Source organism: Phoenix dactylifera, chromosome 4, assembly GCF_051530095.1.
Source record: "Phoenix dactylifera cultivar Ajwa chromosome 4, Ajwa_hap1_PhDact_Kaust_v1.1, whole genome shotgun sequence".
Taxonomy (NCBI): domain Eukaryota; kingdom Viridiplantae; phylum Streptophyta; class Magnoliopsida; order Arecales; family Arecaceae; genus Phoenix; species Phoenix dactylifera.
Window position 1 is genome coordinate 49,233,328 of NC_143193.1, and position 14,435 is coordinate 49,247,762.

The following is a 14,435-nucleotide window of genomic DNA, read 5'->3' on the forward strand; positions in this document are numbered from 1 at the left end:
TTTCCTAACCCATCTCCCCTGACATTTCTCCACCAGAAGGAAGCGATAAGACTAAAGGGTTAAAAAAAAAAGGATAAGATCCCTTCGGTTTCGCCTTCAAACCAACATAAATGCTCATAAATGACCCACTGATCCACGTATTAACTGCGAAGGAGCTCCAAATCCCACACCCTACGAACCTAAGACGAGGGCAAAGGAGGCCCAAAATGGATCTGAGCGCTATCGCTGCTCTTCGCTGCCAATTGCCGCTTTTTACACCCTCGAAAGCTAGCCCTAGAAACGCCGCCCCTCCGGGGCACCGACTTCACTTCCTCCCCTTTTCGAAACGGAATTTTAGATCTTTAACGGCTAAAGGGAGCATAAAGGCGCCCCTCCTCCGCCGGAAAATAATCCACTTGCCCTCCTTGCCGTTAAAAATCCAGCAAAGTCCTCCGGATTTACCGAAAGCGGAGTACCAGAAAGGCGACGCCGACGAAGAGAGATCGCGGAATTCCTCCCAAAACTCCACCAAGTCCGACCTCAGGCCTCGCGATTCTCCGATTCCAGAACAATTAGCCTGCTGGAATCACCCTTATGATGCTATAAAACCGACCTTTTTACGTCCAAGTTCCCTCCTTTCCGTCTCCAAACACCAAATCCCTCGGTTTCCCGTCGAGAGATTCCGTATCCCTCGCCACACCCCGCGAATTCCCTCCTCCAGACAACAGAATCTCCCGAATCCAGTAAGCAGACCACTAACAATCCCCAAATCACAGTCCCAAAAACAGATCTCCCTCGATCCCCCACACTACCGCCCCAACCTCGAACTCCGCTTCAAACCAAGCTCAAATCCCTCAAAGTCCCCAACAAACCTCAAAAAACATAATTTTTTTTACACCATCGAGCTCCTTTCCCGGCGCTTCCTCCACACCCCCAGCTCCAACCCGATCGAGAACCGAATCCCTCCCTCAGACGAAAGACACGGACGCCACAGGACGGGGGAGAGAGAGAGAGAGAGAGAGAGAGAGAGAGAGAGAGAGAGAGAGAAAGAAAGAAAGAGATCGAAGGAATCACGGATAAGGCGTGAGGAGAGGCGACAAGAACAGCGGAAGAAGAGCCGCTCGGCCTTTTAACAGAGAGAGAGAGAGAGAGAGAGAGAAGGGGTGGGAAGGACTATTTCTTATCTCACTTTTTAGAATATTTCAATGAGTTTCTCTCTCTAGGTCTAGAGAGATAAAACACTGGGGTTGCCGCTTCCGGACCCTACACGGACCCTCCGAATTCGCTCTCTCTGCTGCTGTCGCTTCTCCGCTATGCTTCTTTTTCCGCTCCCCCCATCAACGACCCTATCTCTCCCTCGCTTTCCAAGCCCCCTGTCCCCTCGCCACAACTTACCAATACGACCCCCCTTCCCATCCAACCGCCCCGATCCCGTCAAATTCTGCCGCGTCCTAATTTCAAAGCGGAATTTCACCTAATTACACTGTTCCTGAGGAGTACCATAACGAATCACCCGCCCTCCACTTCTCCCCCTCCCCCCCCCCCCCCCGGGGTGAATCTTATCCACCCCGACACGACACATCGGACGGCCTTGATTTTGTTGATTTCTGCTGCGTTGCAATCTTGAATCATACCGCTCGTGGGAGATCATGCAGCTGAAATTGACGCACCGTTTTGAGGGCCAACCAGGGTCACGTGGAACCAGGGAATTGATGGTTTATGGGATGACCTCCCGCTGACTTTTAGAAATGATCCGATCAGGTAGTGCCATTTGGCATAGAAATACCTCGGGTAATTGAGATAGGAACCGTAGGAGCACCACTGGGAGATGGGTTCACGGATCCGAAGCGTGCCCTGCATTCCCTACAAGCTCCCCACCCCACGATAAAGTTATTTTAATCCTCCCGCCCACTGTAAGAATCCAGTCCCGCTTTATCCTATATTACGATTAAGCTCGAGATTATGCATTAGCCTTGAGTTATCAGTTAATTACGAGAATGCCACCACTGAACAGAATTCCCTCTAGTGCGTGAGCGAGCACTACACCTGATGAGCACCACAGGCCATCCCTATCATTGGCGCGGGAGGCTGGATCACCGTGATAGGCTGGATCTAGAGAAGCCCAGCAGCTTAGGAGGAGACTACCTTCTACTGCGTGATATTTGGTCGATGGGTGAAGATAGAGTGGCTCTTGAGGCCAAGTATATTTTTAAAAAGGCTAATTATGCTACGGATTGGATGGTCTTTTATGCGGCCAACCACACAGGTGGTACCTGTGGACTTGGATTAAGGATTTACCTAGGACATTCCGTGATGTTTTATTTTCTGACTTTATTAGCCAACCGCACAGATGGTACCTATGAACTTGGATTGAGGATTTGCGTAGGATATTTCGTGATGTTTTATTTTCTGGCTTTATTGGCCAACCACATATGTGGTATATGTGGACTTGGATTGAGGATTTGCCTAAAACATTTCATGATGTTTTATTTTTTAGTTTTATTGGGTATGTCGAGGCTTGTGTAGTTTGACACCCGGCCTTAGGCCCTGTTTGGAGGAGTTTTTGGAGGGCCAAAAAGTACTTTCTGGCCCTCCAAAAGTACTTTTAGGTAAAAAATGGTGTTTGGTAAAATTTTGGAAAAACTGTTTCAGCTTTTTCGGAAACTGAAAACAGCTTTTTGGCAGAAGCTCTATTTTGGAGCTTTCCGAAAACGCTGTTTTCAGCTTTGTCAGGAAGCTGTATTTTTGACCAAAATACCCCCATTTAAAAGTTTCTTTTTCCTCCCAAAAATCTCAATCCCACTGCCTCTTTCTCTCTCACCATCCTCCCTCTCTCTCCCCCTCTCTATCTCCTTCTCCTCAATGCCGCCGACCCTCCTCCTTTTTGTATTTTGGGAGACAGCCCGTGGCTGCCCACGGTGATAGCCGCCACGCCGGCCACCCATGGCCGCACTCCCCCGCCGCCGCTGCGGCCTGTTGCCCCGGCCGCTGCGACCCACCACAACAAAAAAAAAAGGAAGGGGAGGAAGGGGCCGCCATGGCCACCGCCTCCCCGACAGGCGCTGCGGCCCGCCGTCTCGGCCCCCTCTCGAGGCCTCCCCTCCCCTGCGGTCGCCGCGACCCGCCGTCCCAGTCCCCTCCTGGGCCTCCTTCCGCGGCCGCCACGGCCCGCCATCCCGGCCCCCCTCCCGCGGCCGCCGCGGCCCCGCCCCCTTCTGGCGCTGCCGGCCTCGCGGGAGGAGAAGGAAAGAGGGGAAGGAAGGAGAAGAAGAGAAGAAAAAAGAAAAGAAAAAAAAAAGAAGAAAAGGAAAGACAAAGAAGAGAAGAAAAAAAAGAAAAAGAAAAGAAAAAAATGAAAAATAAATAAATAAATATGTATATAAATGAACAAATAAATAAATAAATAAAATATAAAATAAATATATATATTTCAATGAAATAAAATAATAAATAAATAAAATAAATAAAAAATATTAGTAATTATTTAATCAATTTTTTCACCTAGCTAGAAAATTTGTTAGAGAAATAAATGATCATCAAAAGAGTGAAAAATTAATTTATACTAATAATTATAATATTTTATACATTTATTATTATATAATATAATATTATGTTATATTAAATAATTTAATATTATATTAAATTATTATCCTATGGTATACAATGTTATAGTACTATATTATAATAATATTATATTACATTATATTAATATTATATTATATCATATATTTATGTATTAATATATATTATATTTTATTATATACTATTGTATAATACTAGTAATGTCCTTTATGGTCATTTTGTCATGTACGTTCTCAGTTTGTTTACCAAATAAATGTTAAAGCACCACAGCCCTTTAGAAATGTAGTTACCAAACAGCAAATAGATTTTATAAAACTCTACTTTCAACCGCTTTACTTGCTCTACTCTCCGGAAAAAAAAAAAAAATAATGCAAGCACCAGCGCGGCAAGGTGGATAAGTTTTCCACGCCGTTGGGACAGCGACGTTTTGAAATATCCTCGGAGGTCCGATGGGAGGCGGCCACGTAGGTCGAAGGGGTAAGAAAGGATCGGACGGTTGGGAGTGGGGTACCGTCGGTGTGCCGCAGTTTGTACGCTAAAAACAAGACAGATGTCGTGCCCTGATTGATAGGATGCGGATGCTTGCTGGGTGTCGCCATCGGAAGGAGTGGGTTGTAGGTACAGTGTCCGGGGAAGGGACCAACAGATCCAACGGCTCTGATCAGATCATGGATAGCGGAACCAGGGGGAATAATTGGTTTACACTGTTGTTTGGGGGGGGTAGGGAAGCAACCCGAAAATCTGCTTTTTTTTTTTTTGAATAAATGTTAGTCAGACAATATTTAGAGGAGAAAATAATTTATTTATATTATTTTATATATTAGAAAATAGCTTGAAAATTTGTTACTTTGGGGATAAGTTGCTGAGATTTATTCATTTTTTTCATTATATTTTTTATGCCTTCAGGTCCGATTTGCATACTTATTATGTACTGCTTCTTTGTGATCGAAGTTCAATTTTCTCGTACCAAATTAAGCTTTCGTCCTATACAAAATTGAAGGATTTAGATGATATAAGGGCATGACAAAATAATCAAAATTCTTTCGATTAAACACGGGTAAGAAAAAAAATTTACTTGAATTCATCATTGGCTAGAAAAGTGAAATGTTAGGTTTTATTACTGTATCAACATAAAGAAGGGCAATACAAAATTGAAGGGACTAAATGATATAAGGGCATAACAAAATAATCAAAAATGCATTCAGCAAAAATGAGTAAGAAAAAAAGAAGAAAAAATTGCTTGAATTCATCACCATGTTATCAAGACAAACATTACGGTTTATTAGTGTATTATTATAAGGACTAATATTGTGGGAAAAAAATTATGGTCGCTTTATCTAGTTGATGGGAAATCAACATACCCATCTCCTAGGTAGGTAACAATTTCTATCCATTTCATAGATAAATATTGACTGCAAAAAATTAATTTAACAACTTCGCTTTTTTGATCGGAATATAAGAGCATGAGTAAACTGATCGATGGAAAAATTAATCAACTTTTTCATAATATTTCATCCTCAAAAAACCAAACCTTAAAAGTTTAAAATAATTGCTTATACAACTCTCACAAAGATATTGTAGACCATTAGTCAAGTAATCTTCATATTTAATTGCATCGGTTAAATGTTTTTATGATGCATAACAATGCTTTGTTGCTTGAGGTGTTTACTAAACTTCCCTCCCTCTCCAACTTTCTTTAGTTGAACGAGTTATCAATGAGCAAAACTTTCTGCGGTATGTGAAGATGCAGTGCGTCGCCTATCATTGTTTAACTATATTTCTAGAATTTATTATTTATATTGGATTAGAAATATTTTTTATAAATAATATATAAAATTATAAAAATAATAAAATTTATTTTTTAGCATTATTATATTTTTATTATAATATATTTAATGAAAGATAGTTAAAACAGTTATTATGGCAGCTAATTAGCTCTGAAATGTACAAGGATTTTCTTTTTTTTCCATATATTTCTCTTTTTTTTTTGTATATAATCTCTTCTTTTGTCCGTTATACGTATAAAGAGCCTTTTTGTTCCCATAGTTGTGCGATCCAAAATAATTCTCTTCATCCCCTATTATTAATGATTAAAAAAATTAATATTTTCTATTTTACTCATCATCATAGGTCTCCCACTAACAAATACACAAATTTTGTTTCTTCTAATTAAACTTGGCAAGTAGAACAATCTCATTACCTAATATCAATTTCTCCAATACAATCTTTTCACCATCATTCTTACCAAGTTAACCCCTAATTAAGAACTATATAAATTTTTAATTTGCAAAAGCATTCGAGAGATGTACTTATTTAAAATTTTCTTAGATGGCTGCCCTCAATTCCATGGCTCCAATGCGTAAATTTCTAGAATATATAGGGGCGCTATGGTAACATAAAGATTTTCTTCGGTCTCCCCGCCATTCCTCGGGCTCCCTTCTCGACGGCGACCGTTAGGCCCCACCCCCACGCCGCCCCCCTCTTTTCTCTCTATCATCTAATATGAAATTTATATTTTAATTATAAATTAAACAGAATCCAATCATTCAGTATAAAATATGAGCCAGCACAATATTGGATAATTAGATATCAAAATTATTCTGTATAACCTAGTATACATCGAGCGTGTATTTAAATCCCTGAATAAACAATGTATCCATTGTATGATGCATGAAAACCAATTTGATACTAGTTTATGATCGTCCAATCCATAACAAAAGGACCACCCAATTTCGGCACAATAAGCACCGACGCCGACCAAACGTGTCCTCAATCCAGCCTAGAATTAACCCGATCTCGGATTACGCCGAAAGCTCCCCCGATCTCCTATACCCGCTGACTTATCCGACTAAGTCCAGGACGTCCTCTTCATTAACATGCTCCGACCCTTGAGCTTGGGGCACTCCGCCAGGCACATCTCGGGATCCGAGGTGCTAGGTTTACCACACCACCCATCAGGCCGACCTCATCGAATGCATGATGCGATCTCTCGACATGCTCGATCTCGCCAATGACTGCAATGATGTACGTGCCCATGTCCTCCTACGTGGTTGTACATTGCAATGTCACTACGCCACGCTTCACTAGCTAGTCCACGATAGTCAAAGGACGGCTCCATGACTATTTCGGTCATGCCCTGCTACAACTGTCAACACCTTACCGTTCTCAAGAACGGGGGGCACCGCACGCCACCGTCCAGCTCTAGCTGCGCGCCATTTGGCTAAGAGCCATCCCCCTCACGATAAAAGCGGACTATGCCTCCGCCACCTGAGCCTCTCCACCGGAACTATAAATAGCCCCATCAGGTACCCCCAAGGGGGGACTCTCTCTCTCTGGGGAAAAACCAAATATACTCCCTAACTTGATCGTCGGAGGGCTCTTACAGGAAACATCAATGAGAATTTGTGCAGATATTCCGGCACACGGGTGGCGGAACTTGTCTCATTTTCCCTGACGCCCCGGCGGCTTCCTTGACTCCTCCGGCGTGGTCACCCTCGGGCCAGATTTGAACCACAACAGGATATATAATTAAAGAAATGTTCATACTATATATATATAATGGATATTCAATCTTAATTATCATGCAATGGATGAGTGGTTCTAGTTTAACCCTGATCCAGATAGGATTTGCACCCTATTATGTATTTGTCTGGTGGAGGAATGGAGTCCAATATATAAGTTGTTTCAAACTTTTGTAATTATACTAAGAATGTGAGACTTAGTTGGTGATTATTGGCATCTTATAATTTAATCTTTCTTGTCAGAGAAGATTAAGTGTCCTCTTAACTTAACCCCCACCCTACCCCAACCCCCCTAAAAAAAAGAATTTTTTTTAAAAAAGTTAGGGCTTATGATGTCCAGGTCAGAAGTCAAGTGAAGGAGACAAACTAGCATAGTAGCATTAGTTTATGTTGACGTGAAACCAAGAAGCAGGCTTGAAGGAGAGGGGGGCAACATCATGCAAGTGCAACCCTTTATTGGTATTTGGTGGTGTAACCGGGGGATTTATGATATTATTAAAAGATTAGAAGACGTCGCGGTCTAGTGTCAATTGCCAGGGAACAAGATTTTTAGATTCCTCTCTCCTTGTACATTTCAAATAAAAATAAACAAAGGTTAAATTAAAATGTAATAAACTGAGGAGAAGTTTGATGGCTTATGTATTGGGGATTCCGGGATGGCTGGCCATTGGGTGGGATGGACCCACCTTGTCTTTGGCCAATAGCTTGGGGGAAAGAAAAAAAATTAGGGAGAAAGGAACTTGTGCTGGACTTATAGGCATTGCACAAGGGTGGGTGTGGAGGTGGCTTCACTTTAGAATTTCCTATACTTTTCATCACTTTCCTATGGGATCTTTTTTTCTATGGGCCATGAAACCTTCAGGACTGCAAATTAAGTTACAAATGTTGAATTGGATATTTGAGTGGTGGAAATGCCTTAGTATGAGGGAGGTGGATCCCATAAAGAGTTGATGTTCATGCCATTTCTTTCCACTCCTTGCATCATCCCTTTCTGGGTTCTCCTAGCTGTTTTTGACGCGGTTTCAAGAAAAAGATGAAACTTGTTCCACGAAATATTCATCTTTGTTACTTATTGCATGCAAAACGTGGGTGGTTTTTTTTTTCCCTTGTTAGCTCGGTCTTGGAGGTAGGAGGAAGTACTTTGTGTCAACAAAATACATTATGGCGAAGGGAACACGTTGCTTATTATCGGATGGCTTTAGGATCTATGATCGTTTGATATCGGACCTCATGCCCTTTTACAGGATTGCTGGTAGATAATGTGCATATTGAGATATTATATATCGACAGAAAAGCTCTGAATGGCTATTTAAATAGCCAAACATATCGAGACTATATTATAAGACTTTACATCAGTTCTTCCAGCTCAATTTTTGAATATTTGGCTTTTTGATTTCCGTAGATGTATTTATACTCATTTGGTTTAATTCAACCAATTTTAACCAACAAAATGTAATGGCCTTGGTATCCAACTTGGTATCAATAATTAGCTTATTTAACGATTGGCATAAATAATATGTAAATCTATCTTGAAACTGAATTCAAATGGAATTCATGTGGTTTTCTCCTCTACTAGTTGTAGATTTAGCCTGCAATCATTAATGTTTTAGTCTTGGATGTTTTGGTCGAACTACAATATCATGTATACCTTTTGTGATCATATTAGAAGCATACCCTAATGGTTGACCCAATTGAAGATTAGAGTCTAGAGGCAGATCCTTAATGTCATGATGTTAATATATTTCTTTTTTTCTTCAATGGTTGATGATCCCAATTCCTCTTCCACCTCTGATACCACCAAGAATACCACCACCCCCACCAAGAATTCATTGCATTTGGCATAAAATGTTACCTAGTCAAATCCTCTACCACTATTATTAGTCTGGCTTGTGCACTGTACGTAGTAGAAGTTTATTATAATTGGATGTGATCCTTAATGCAATGTATGAGACAATTAGCATGGATGCTTATGAACTCCAAGTCTAATTAATACTTTTATAATTATTTTTTTATATAATTTGATCTCTATACTCATAGTTTGGATACATCCACTTTTCCTATTTATCTTCCTCGAAAAGTAATTAATAAATAATCTAAAAAGATACATTTATTTACATTGGAATAGTTAATAAGCTACGTGATGCTTTAGGTGTTCATTTGACAGTGGAACTAGTCTTTTGTATGTGCATGCATGCATCTTTTTAAGAAAACAGAGAAGAAAGAGTTGGGACTCTCTGCAAATCATATTGCATGCAATGCTCGGGCTCACAGTTTTATGTCAGATAGATTTTAACAAATAAGGATTGATTTGAATATGAATGGTTCGATGTCTACTTCCACATTCTGGTGCTGCCACAAGTGCATGCATGCGTACGCACACATACAAAAAGAAAGAAAAAGAAAAAAAGAAAAGAAAAGCCAGGTCGGAATAATAGGGCATTGAATAAGTTACAAAACTTTTTTTTATTGCAATATTCAAATTTAGAATCCATCATTCTCTGATCCAAATGGTCCGAGAGGAAGACAAGTTGATTCTTCTTCTCCTTCTTCTTCTTGGACTGCCACGATAGGATGTTCCGAATGGAGCTGGATACCACTATCCAACCCTGACATAGACTATGATTGCAACCCCTAGAAGGGCCAAATATGGCATGGGCCCATATGAATTGTTTTGATTTGATTCTTGGCCAACTCGCCAACTCAAGAATAAGTCCCCTTGTTCCTTTGTTCATGCACGCGGATGGAGGAAATTAACCCAATTAAGTTCCATAATAAAACTTGAGAGTTATTTTACCTACCTTATTTGACTGATATTCTGAATAAGTTTGAACAAAGGAATTCTATACCGAATCATTGTTGTGGAATATGAAATATTCTGATATTCTGAATAAGTTTACCAAATGACTGTCGAGAGTAATTTTACCTACCTTATTTGACTGATATTCTGAATAAGTTTGAACTAAGGAATTCTATACCATACGACTTCTGTGGAATATGAAATATTCTGTTTTGAAACTTGTCGGAGATTGGAGCGCGTAGTGCATTGGTCTTGCTTACTTGGTCCACTCTTTACTTGGTCCCCATTGGAAGTCTCCGTAAGTCCAGCGTTCAAAGGAGTTGACCCCCACAGACCAAATTGTGCATTAGTTTTGGTGGTCGTTAGTAACCCAAGAGCTGAGTGGCTGTGATTCCATTAAAATTCCTTTCCACAAATTTCTCTTTACCATCTATTCTAGTTGATGAAATCTCACCTTATTTTCTTGTGAATTAGTACTGTTCTTTCCTCCATTAAGATTCTTTACAGGGGTGCATTGTGTCAAAGAAGAACTTTTTTTTTTTTCAGAAGATGAGAGCCATATATATAGCCACACATGCCAATGTCGAGGCAGTGTTGTGAATAATAGAGATGGTTGGTACTTTTAACTGGGGCCACTGCAAGGATATGCTTAAGCTTCAAAATTATATGGCCTTGGATGATTGTAGCATTCTCAAGCCATTTGGTGTAGTGTGGTTGGTCCATCTAAGGGTTAGAACATGGCTAATTGGCCCCTTAGAATGCAATGTCCCTTTCCCACCGGATTGCTTTAATGAGCCCGTGGGACTGCTAGGTTGTAAAGGTTGGTATTATTTAGATTCAATCTTGCAACCCTATGTAGAGCAAGGTGTACCGGCCATTATAACAAACTAGTATATGGTACAAAAGATATACTGGCATTTGGTACACCGAACTAGTTTCCGTACCAGCATACTGAAACTGTAATAGAATGGTATAGGTAAAGATTTTGATACCGAGACTGCCAATATTGGTACAGAGTAAAATCAACAATATAAGCTACTTGGCGGGCATGGTTTAGATAAAGTGACTAAGGTCTATGGCTATCCTTTATGCTTGAGCTAGTCTTGGGCCTCGGCCGTTCTGGAGGCGAGCCAGAGGAGTGGAAGGAAAATTTCTATCAGTAATTGGGGCATATTCACTATCATATGTAGTTGTCCCTTCCACCAAGCACTTGTTTGGATGGTATCTCCACTTTCTGCTTAGGCAGCTGAGAGATGGAGTTCATTTTCAGGAAAATATACTTATCTCTTTTATAGCTAATTTAAAACCTGTTTATCAGCCGAAAAAGTTTTCGGCATATTTTGCTCGTGGCCTCAAATATAAATAACAAAACTTATTTAGATATTCTCTTGTCATATCGCTAGATAAATGAAAATATGAGTTTTTAGCAGCTTGCATCTCATTTTGAGGACAAAAGGAAGACAAGTAATTTCACAACTTTTGAAGATAAAGGGCTTGCCATGGGAAGCAATTATTCTTCAAAGAATATTTTCAGTACAGTGAGATTCAAGAAACGTATGGACAAACAGACAAGTGCAATAATATTGAAGAGCTTTGGTCATATACAAACTATGAGCAGATGAGTCAACTCTTGGAGGCTCGTTTTCCAAACCTATTGGTGTGGTTGGTCCGCCCAAGTGGGAAAAAACGTGTTGATGGTCCACTAGTTTGATACGTCCCTTTTCAAGAGACCAATTCAATAAAGCAATGGTCTTGGCTAGGCCTTTTGGCTCAACATCACAATCCTTCCTTCCCAAAGATTTGTCAGCAAATAAATGGGCTATCTTGTAGTCGGATTCATTTCCAAAGCACCATGTTGGGGAGCAATTAAATTATAGACCGAAAATGGATCGGATATAGGTTAGATATCGGTATATCCATTGTATTCAAATTCCTTTATACTTGGCAAATACAAATATGGATTTGGATATTAACTAGATGCAAAAATTTATATCTATACTTGTTTTGAATGGACATGAATATATATTGGATACTACAAATATAGGTATAAGTTGGATATTTAAACTTCATGATTGTAAAATCAAATATATTACTGAATCGAATGTATATTAAGCTAGTAAGATGTTAACATGGTTAATTATTTCCCTGAAAAATTCATAAGTGCTATGTAAAGTTAAATAGAAATACTAATAGAATTCGAGTCTCTAGATGTGGATTGGATATTCTTTATCTACGCCGGTATCAACTGTATCTGTATCTGTATAAATCTGAATACGAAAATAAATTCGGATGGATTTTATTTGATGGCCTAAAGTCCATCTGAGAGTTAATCCTGCACATTTGTGTAGATAGACCGTTGCACTCACAACTAGGGTCATGTTGAGGCGTACATTATGTTTACATAGGCCAAGCTAGGTCAATACTCTTGCCCGTTCCCATTGTCTATAGAGGACCACCTTTTTTCATTTGATGACCTTTGTGCCTTGTTGTTTCTCGTTGGCCCAAGTGAAAAAAGTGATGACTTTGGAGCAGTGATACAAGTCTCTATTGAGAAAGAGACAGAGGGAAGAAGTTAGGAGGTACAGTGTGTCCATTGATTCCTCAGAAACCTAATTTTTCCAAGATGAGAAAAACTATTTAGGAAATCATTTATATAGAAAAATGGCTGCGAGGTAATCTGATTGTTCTTAAGAATCATTTATCTAAAAAAATGATTGCAAAGAAAATTTTTTTTTACCATGATTGATTGGTAGAAAAATTACTCGAAAAAATAGCATCAAAAAAAGATCACTATGCTTGATTAGAGATAATCTTATATGAAAATATCGTTAAAATTTTCAAAAAAAAAATCTTAAATAAATAATTTAGATAATAGCATTTTTTTCTCAGTCTATTTATTGGCTATATATGGTCCACTTATATAAGCACCATCAATATTAGCTATTTCGAATATTGAATATTACATATATTAGATATATTGGCTTATATATCTAGATGAGTTAATAAATATTTCTAAATTAATTATACATATATTAGAAAATATATTTCTTGTTATAAATAGATTTTATTATTTTTTGTATATAAATAAATATATTAATTATCAATGAATCCTATGTTAGATTTATTGTTAATTAATAAATTTTTGTTAATTAATTATTAACAATTAATATTTATTAATAAATATAATAATATATTAAGTGTATTGTTATTTATAAATATTATTAATCAATATATTGATATATTTATAATATATCAATATATTAATGTAATTAATATAATTAATACAATATGAATATAATATGTGCGAGGGTATTTCTATTAAAAATGATATTTTTAGATTACCGCCACTTGATAATCTAGAGTGGAAAAATAAATATCATCCTCCTAGTGGTATTTGCTCTATCTTCTTTTTCAGAAAAATAGATATAGGAATTTATTTTTTCATACCAGATTACTTCCAACTAAATGTGTCCTAAACTTTTTCCGATTCCTCCAACTTTTTTTTTTAACTCTCCATGTTTTCAACCTTAAAATCCCATTTGCAGGCAGATGAATGATGCGTGTTAAATGAGGTGTGCAGCCAATAGCCACACGACACCTTCACAACTAAGAGTCCCATTACTTTGTTATTCCCATTTGATTCATGAATGTGAGTCCATTCAATGCATGCAAGGGAAAGTTTTCCTTGAAAAGAACGCAAGGAAATATGTGTGATTAACATGCAAGTGTGGGCAATGAGGCCTATAATTTATTTACAGTCTGTTACAAAACTTTTGTTCTTAATACCAGTGTTTGAACATAGAAATTTGACATTCTCAACCTTCAAATGACCCGAGATAGTTTGCTGGTTCAACATGTCAACTTGTAATTCAATGCAAAGAAATATTAGAAGCATGGTACAATGACAAATAAACATAAAATAATTCATAAAATATAATTACAAATAATTAGATATTAACTCTATCAATTTAAGTACATATTGCATTAGTTGATCCACCTAAAACTTGCCTAGTTGTTATCTTGGATTGCCAAGTTTTTTGGATATTGTGTTTGCTGGGAATCGAGTGACTGAATAAGCAATCCTACAAAAACTTCAACTAGTTCATCCAAATTGCATGGTTCTTGAGTTAGATCATGGAGTTTTGAAACAATGCTTAAGATGATCAAGCTATGCCATGTTTTGTTGGGCTTATAACATGATTTGGTTGTGGCTCTTTGAATAAGAATCCTTCTGAGCTTCATTAGGCCAAGTTGCTGTTTGGAAAAGGAGAAAGGCTCAATAAACATCTGAACTTTTTTTTTTTTTTTTTGCTAAAACAGATGCATCAGGTACGAATACAACCAAAAAAGTCAAAAAATAACAGATTTCGGAGTGCACCAGGTAGCTCCCTCTCTCCCATCCAAAGAGTATCTCCAGAGTGGTTGATACCTGGACTTATTAAAACCATCAATACTTGACTTGTTAAAATAGGAGTCAATTTAGGCTGTCCTTGGCAACAGCTGATCATGGTCAGGAATTAAAAGCATCTTGTAGAATCTTGACTCCCTGGCTGCTA